Source organism: Helianthus annuus, chromosome 13 (assembly GCF_002127325.2).
Source record: "Helianthus annuus cultivar XRQ/B chromosome 13, HanXRQr2.0-SUNRISE, whole genome shotgun sequence".
NCBI classification, from domain to species: domain Eukaryota; kingdom Viridiplantae; phylum Streptophyta; class Magnoliopsida; order Asterales; family Asteraceae; genus Helianthus; species Helianthus annuus.
The window spans coordinates 51,990,143-51,998,760 of record NC_035445.2 but is presented as its reverse complement, the minus strand read 5'-3'; positions in this window follow the sequence as shown (position 1 = coordinate 51,998,760).

Here is an 8,618-nt window from a genome sequence, read left to right as displayed (position 1 = left end):
CTGCTTTCTGTTGCAAACGATTTGGGCCTGGTTGTGGGATAACCAGTCCATACCCAACACTAAGTCAAAACCGGCCAATTTAAAGGGAAGTAGAGATAGAGGAAAAGAGTGGTTCTTAATGGATATCACACATCCATCTAACACAGTGGAGACGGTTTCTAAGGTGCCGTCTGCTAGCTCTACCTCGAATTCACATCTAAGGTTTTGACAGGCATATTCAGCAATTTACAAAATTTATGATCTACGAAAGACTTATCAGCGCCCGAATCAAAAAGTACTCTTGCAAAGATATCATTTACGAGAAAAGTACCTGTGATTACGTTGTCATCCAGCACTGCTTCTTTCGCCTCCATCCTGAAGACTCTAGCATTGTTCTTCTTGGCCTCTTCAGGCTTCTTGGCATACTTAGGGCATTTGCTTTTAATGTGCCCCTTCTCGCTGCAGTTATAGAAGGTTGCATCCTTTATCTTCTTGCATTCCACAGTCTTGTGGTCCTTGGATTTGCACAACCCGCAAGCATACGACCTCGACTGAGTCTGCGAGTTTGAATCGAGCCTACAATTTCCAAAGTGATGTCTCTTGCAAGTCTTGCACTTGGGCTTCTCACCAGCCTGCCCATCCTTCCTTGACTCCGACCCCCTCCTGTTATCACCGTTTCCACGGTGTTTCTTGCTCGACCTCCGTGAAGTATCGTCTTCACGCTTTCTCTTTTCAGTCTCCTTGTTCCTCAGCGCTCTTTGTCGGACCGCATCTTGAGTGAGGGACAAAGAAATGTCGGCTACAGATCGAAAGGTCGCTGGCCGAGAGGCCTTTACGCTTGCCTTTATTTCGGGGGCTAACCCACCGATGAAACGAGCGATTCTCTTAGGCTCCGGGGTTACCAGATATGGAACCAACCGGGACATCGTGTTGAAGCTCGTCAGGTAAGCTTGGCAGTCAAGGTTTGTCATCACCAATGATAGAAAATCTGCTTCTATCTTCTCCACCTCATGTTGAGGGCAGTAATTCTCCTTGATGAGAGAAACGAATTCCTCCCATGTCATGCTGTATAGAACAGCCTTTCCCGAGGCCTGAACCAACGCCCTCCACCAAGCCAGGGCCTCGCCCTTGAATGATTGTGATACTTTACCACATCCCTTTCTGCACAGCCGCTGATATCCACTACGGTGTCCATCTCGTCAAGCCACGTCATACAATCGACCGCTCCTTTCTCCCCAGTGAAGTCCTGGGGCTTGCATGATACAAAGTATTTGTAGGTGCAGCCTCTGGCGCGAGATGCGTTAGTATATATCCTTTCTTGATGGACACTGTTTACTCAAACCGTTCGTCCTATGTTGATAAGTAATACTCATGTCTATACGTGTGTCAAAGGTGTTGTGTATGTCTTGTCTTGAATCAGGATAGCTAAAAATAGGAGGTAATAGGAATTGGCACCTCGTGGCCTATATACCGCCCTCTCAGAGGAACATTCGCAACTTGTGAAGACTCGTCAATTCCTTATTTGCAAGCAAGTGTGTTGGTAACGTGAGACCATCAATGATCACCCTGGTGATAATGTTTCCATTTCAAGTTGTAAGTAGACTAGCGACAAAATCCATGGCAGTCTGTTCTCATTTCCATATATGTGTTCTGATTGCTAATATCCCACCTTGACCTTCCCACATGTCAAACATCGTTCCCATGTGTGGCTATGTGGGCCTTCAGGCCCGATCATCCGTACATGGTCTTCAGGTTTCAATGCATCCAATCAAAACATCAGATGAATAGAATATCGAGGCCCGTGTGCTTCGCCTGCACCAGTTCCCTAAGGTTGTTGTATAGTGAGGTCCATACTCGTTCCATGAAGTAGCAAATATTGTCCGACCTGCCAAAGGTTGCTTCCCCATGCCCCGCATGGGTCAACCTTGTGAACTCTCTTCCTTCAGTTTTTCGGTTTGAACAAGGCGAGTCTAATCAGGTATGTTAGAGTCGATAGCAAGCTGCAAAGCTCGTGCACGTCCAGGTTTCACAGTCGTATTCATTCCAAAAGTTCCATCCAGCGGTGCCATCACATGTTTAGCTCACACGGGAGGCCCTTGTGATCGGTCTAGGTAGTGCATTTGGTACCATCCAAGTAATGCCTCCAACTTAAATCCAAAGACCAGGGCTTCCACCACAGGTCGTGACTCGTGCAGTTCTTCCTGTAAGCCCATTACAAAAGCTGAAAAGACGTCCTCCTGTTTTGTCCTTCACGACCCCAGCACCCTACTGTACTAAGGAGATTTAAGCTGCGCGATCTACGAAAATCCCGTGGTGAATCTGCGATAGAGTCTAGGGTAACCAAGAAATTGCTGCATCCTCAAAGGGATCTTTGGTGCCAAACAATATTTAACGAAATGGGTCTTTAGCGAGATCCACGTGTATCCCCACTTCGTTGATCATATGACCAAAAAGGTATCTCTCGAATCAAGAAGTTACCTTTAACAAGACTTCGCGCGGAGTGGCTCCTCCCTCAGGAGCCCTAAAATAAGATACAAATGCCGCCCATGATGTTCCTTCCTCTTGGAAATGATCCAAAACATCATCCATAAATACAGTCGATTCATGTGTTCCATAAAGCTGCTGGTGTGTTGATTAACTCAATGGTCATGGTGTACAAAGTTTCAATGGCCGCATTACATTCGATGTGCCGCTTCAGGAACATTCTCCTCTTGGTCTCCCGTCAATACATGGTCGAGGCAAACAGTTCTTGATTTTCACCTTGCTGAGTTCTGGATAATCAGTACACATACGAAAAGGCTTTATCTTCCCGAATATAGCTGGGGCTCCTCAAAGCGAACAAAAACTATGTCCAATAAAACTCTTGTCCAACAGTTCCTGTAGATAGTCCTTGCAACCCTCCTGGTGTAAGACGGTATGTAGCACGAGTAATCAGGGCTGCCCCTATCGTGAGATCAAACTGAGATTCTGTCTAAAAGTGGTGGAAGTAAATCTGTAAGCTCCTCGGGTAGCACACTGAGAGGAATCACGAACAATTGGTGGATCCTCGATCCTCCTTTCCTTAGCCTCAACATCAGTAACGGTTGTTAACGTAGCGAGGTGATCCCTCCGTAGACACTTCTGGGCCTTCATAGCTGATATGGCGCTAACCTTTGCACCACTCTGTTGCTTTAGAACAAATAACGGTTCTCCACACAAAATTTTCTCCTCACCAGGTATGTCTGCGCGATTTCTGAATAACCAATCCACACTAACTACTGCATTGTAACCATCAGGGTAGTAGAAGGAAGGTCGATGTCGAACATCTGTTCCCCAAGGTCAAGTTTGCATCCTAGCGAACATATAAGGCTTCAATTGACTTGCATCAGCCGACTCCACAACAGGTTCGGTTTCAAGAAGCATCAGGGTTAAACAGAACAGAGACGGAGCGAATAGCTACCCATCCAAGCTATCGTGTTGCTATTACGCCTGGTATAGCCTATGCCAATGCTAATGTCCTTCCATGAGCTTCATTTCAAGTGTTGTTTTCGTCACGAGAATTTCCAGTACTGTCGTCGCTCTCTTGGTTGTCGTCACCTTGACTTAACACAGTCAATCCTTGTCGAGCTCACCTTCGTTTCCATACTGTAAGCTACGATCACGAGTACCTTGATATTGCCACGACTGTTTCCTCTAATATTCTTTCCTGTAACGATGTCCTGCGTCCTTTCACCAACAAGGTCCATCTTTTCACATTCCATGCTACGTCCTAAGGCACTATTCATGGTGCGGGCGGTTATACAGTCCGCTCTACAGTCAATCGTCATCGATTTTGTCCCGATTGGTTCGTAAGAGTCGACTCCCATGAGTCGCTGGCTGGGGTTAAGGATTCGATTGGAGTCAAATCGATGTTGTTCATTGCCGGTAACTAGGGTCATTCAAATGCCGAAGTCGGTAAGGTACTATGTTTACCCTCTTGTCCATCGTTCTTGCAAGTTGACTGAGTAATACACGGTATGTCGCGAGATTTTTTTTCAGAAGTGATCGCACTTCGGGATCTAAGGCGTCAACACGCTAAGTTCCAACAAACAAAGAGAAGTGAGAAGGTATTGACTAATCATTCAATGTTGCGGCATCCAACTCAGGGACGTTCATACAGGCACCTAACGTTCTACGCAGTTCGCTAGGCGTTCAGATGGGTGGTCAAGTAATACTCGATAGCATCGAGATTCATGAGGATTCAGAGAGGATTGAAAAGATCACGCTCGGGTAGGAGACATTCACTACTAAGACTCCTATAGACTGTTACGTTTCACATCGATCAAATAACGGAACGGAACCCCTTTTCACTTGTTAAGCCTCACTAGGACTCGCATGCACCCCACATTATTATTATGTGTGCACCCACAATAATAGTGCGATTTGCATGCTCATCTCAGTTCCTCCTAACTCATGTCAAACGGTTCCTCCTCAAACGTCAAACAAGGAATATCACAAAACAAGGGTTAAGAATCTCTATGGTAACACATGAAAGTAGTACATGAATTCATACTGTTGTGCTAAACGTGCAATCACATGCAACATCATATGTAAGTGTTCACTAGTTACGCAGTACAATGAGTATACGAGAGACGAACCTTGCAATCTGGAGCTGAGTGTCATGGTCGTATTCATGTTTTCAAATCTGTTCGGTTATAGTCTGGTTTATAAAAACGTTTTTAAAACCAAGTTCACTATAACCAGTGGCTCTGATACCAAACTGTCACACCCCCAAAATACCACCTAGGGAATGTCCCTGCTAGGCGTGTGACATACCAATAACGAGCCACTAATCACATTGAACCCATACAATTTTCCAAATGAAATCATCACTTATTAAATACAAGTTTCAACAATAAGTTTAATTAAAACCCAACATGTTCAGCGGAAGCATATAGCAAACCAAAGTTAAACCATTTCAAAACCAATGAAATCTATCCATAGTTCGGTCACATGAATCCATCCAGTACGACCCATGACCACTCCTGCTACTCCAGACAGCAAGTTTCCAAATCCAAGATACCTAACGACCTGCGAGCATGCAACAAGTGTATCAGACAACGCTGGTGAGTTCATAGCTTTACAAAAACGTTGGTTACCAAGTGTTTAGTTAATCCATTGAATTTAATTTCGAAAGTAATGTTGAAAACAATGTTGATAATACCCCAATACAAGACGGCTTCTGATTATTTTGCCCTTTCTCCAATGCTCCTATCAAAGCATTGGTCATGACTAGGTCATTAGTTCAACACCCGTCCTCCCAGGTACGGGGTGAGGTTGCCAAACCTAAGTAGCGCTACTAACTAATACCATGTTACCTCCCCGGTAACCAAACAACACGGAGGGACTTTAAAGGTGATAGGAAGAGTATATTATCCAACATTCCCGTTTTTACCCAAAAGACTTATCCCTCCCCGGGATACCCACTGACTGTCCCAACCACCGGGACGCATGCTCAAAAGTAATGAACTCACCTTCGATTGCTCGGTATGGTTAATTACTTTATTATCAGTTGACCAAGCACGTCCTATCATAGTTTATTAATAACATTCAGTTTCGTACCCGTATTGAATCCCGTACTTTTATCACATAGTACACACGTTACACTCAAGGGTTATGCACCTAATTATACGCATTAGAACAGTCAACTACGTCAAGCATTAACCAAGTTATCATAGTTTATCCACGTAACAGATTTTCGCAATCACATAAGTCACAAACTCATGTGCACAATGTACAAGTCATAATTAGTATAGTCCGTACACAAATCGTAGCAAGTATTCCTATCGACACGCACTCACATTACAAATTAACACCCAATAACATCCATCATGTAACCCACTGTTTAATCTAATACCAATACTAATCCTGTTGGCCCAACTTAGCCCCCTCCCCCGGCCCATGATGACATAATCTTCTAATAACTGTTTGTGTATGAGACGAGTGGGTGATCCAACGAAACCTATTTGAACTAACTGTGCAGCCCATTTAGTAAACCAATATTCATGCATTAACAAACCAATATCATTTAACCAAGAATCCAGTTAACCAATATTCACATGCCATTAATTCATACTCATGCATTAACAAACCATTAACTAAACTAAATCATGAAAACTTTACACGTTACTTGCTCAAACTAATATCAATACATAACAAGAATTATCCAACTCGAGTGGGAGGCCCAGACTATGTGTAAGTGGGTTCTGTTTGTGTGATCCAGCAAAGCATTCGGCCTGGGTTTATTGTGCAATTGATACGATGCAACGGTTTATTTGTTTATTATGCAAGTTAATTTATACTAGTCGTAACCAGGAGATTAGTTACAAGTTTTATAGTCAATACACCCCAATTAACCAGTTACCAAACCAACTCCCATGAACCTTAATCGTAACGGGATTTTAACCAGCATTAACATATGACCGTGAGCTAAACGACACCTTCAATTACCAATTTCATCATACAACCAGCCTACAATTTAATAACAAAAGAATCACTCCCTTAACATCATAGCCATTAATCCCTTCTAACAAATTTGGTTTTTATACCTACATATATGCATACGTCGACATTAATAGATTGCCCACCTATTAAACTATTAACACTCACATGTCAACAGCTTATTCTCATGCAATTTGAAACATAATGGCCGACAATCATGCATTGATCATTATCCATTCAGCAGCACTTTCAATACATGTCACATGCACTATTGTTATATGATATTGAGCCCACAAAACCAAGCAAACAATGATATACTACTATTACTTTACAACCGGAATGGGCTTAAGTCCATTTCACTTGGGCCGGCCAATAATCACAAAACATAAAGGGTGGGGGGTGCGGTCCACTATTGATCACCGAAGATTGATAGATAGAGGATATATTTGTGTTATCATGTTTAAGTGACCTGTGTGTGTATTCATGCTAAACCAAACCCCTAGCCGGCTCCAATCTAAAAATCCTCTTGGGCTTGACCAGGCCCAAACGTGAATAGGTAGCCCACATCGGCTTCGGGTGTGCATATGGACTCTCAATAGCCAGTGTGTGTGCGGCCCGAATATAATCTAAGGTCCACACATACGAACAATGCTTATCGTTTACGTTAAGGTTTAACAATAACAAGTAGCAGCATTCACCGCAACGTGCGATAAAAACGTAGTGCAACAGGAATAATACCAGACTAAATGTTACGAGTTTAGACGACACTAACCTTAAAAGTTCAGGTTGTCACAATTACATACGTGTAACATATCATGTATTAAAAATGTGTAATATAAAAACACCCTTACAGACTGCAAGCACTTTTCCTTGTAGCTCGCATCGTATTTTCTAGCAGTTTTTTAGCTTTTTCATTTATAAGAGTTTCTCACGATCATCTTCCTATCAGAAAAATGTGTTATATACGCATCTCTTAAAATGGTAAGGTTCAAATACACGGTCTTCTTAAAATAGTAAGTCATGTGAAATATATCAAATGGATTCCGATTGAATTCATTCAAGCGCATTGTAAGCGTCTCCTCGAACTCTACGATATGAGATTTTAGATTTTCGCTTTTGGATTTTTAGATTGTAGATTTTACAATTTCTGTTTGGATCGTTGTGTCTTTTCATTTAGCATTGTGTCTTTTCTTTATTTGCGACATTATATCTATTTTACGACTCATTGTGTCTTTTTTCCTCGACACTGTGTTATATTTTTCGGCATTGTGATATATTTTATGATGTTTGTGTTATATTTTTCAATCTATTGTGTCTTTGTACCCTTTTTATTTTTAAAAGAATTTGTAAGATGACGTTACCCTATGCTAAAATGTGTTTAAATGTTTTAACTTCTACAAATCAATCTTTTAAATAGTAACAAAAATCTATATGTGTATATATATATATATATATATATATATATATATATATATATGGTAAGGTTATTTTAAAAACGGTTAAAATTGTGAGAAGTGTGAGAAATATTGTGGAGATAACATGTGTCCTCAATCTAAATTAATTCAAAAGGGTAAACAAGTAATTTAATCATTGATTCAAGTAATTCAAAACCTTCCATAACCGCCACCTTATTTATAGGAACATGATTTTTTAAAAGATCTCTATAAAAACATTACGAATAACACTGCAACCACCATTCAGCACGTATATAACAACATTCAATAATTATATAACATCATTCAATAAGTATATAACACCATTTTAAAGATCTCTATAAAAACACTACGAATAACACTGCAAAATCACCATTCAGCACATATATAACACCATTCAATAATTATATAACACCATTCAATAAGTATATAACACCGTTCAATAAGTATATAACACTATTAAAGACACTATCTCCATTTCCAGAATGTGTTCTTAGTATAATGTTCATAGTATGGTTATTGTACATGGTGTTTTAAACCTGCATGCATGGTGTTTTACATCTGCATGCTAATAGATGTTCCAGATTCCTTATGTTAAAATACCATGGTGTTTTAAAACCTACATTCCAGTAGATGTTCTTCGCATGTTCATCGTATAGTGTTTTACACCTGCATTCCAGTATGTGTTTAAAACACCACGCTTTGAATCGCAATACAATTAAAACACCACTGTATGAACATAGACAA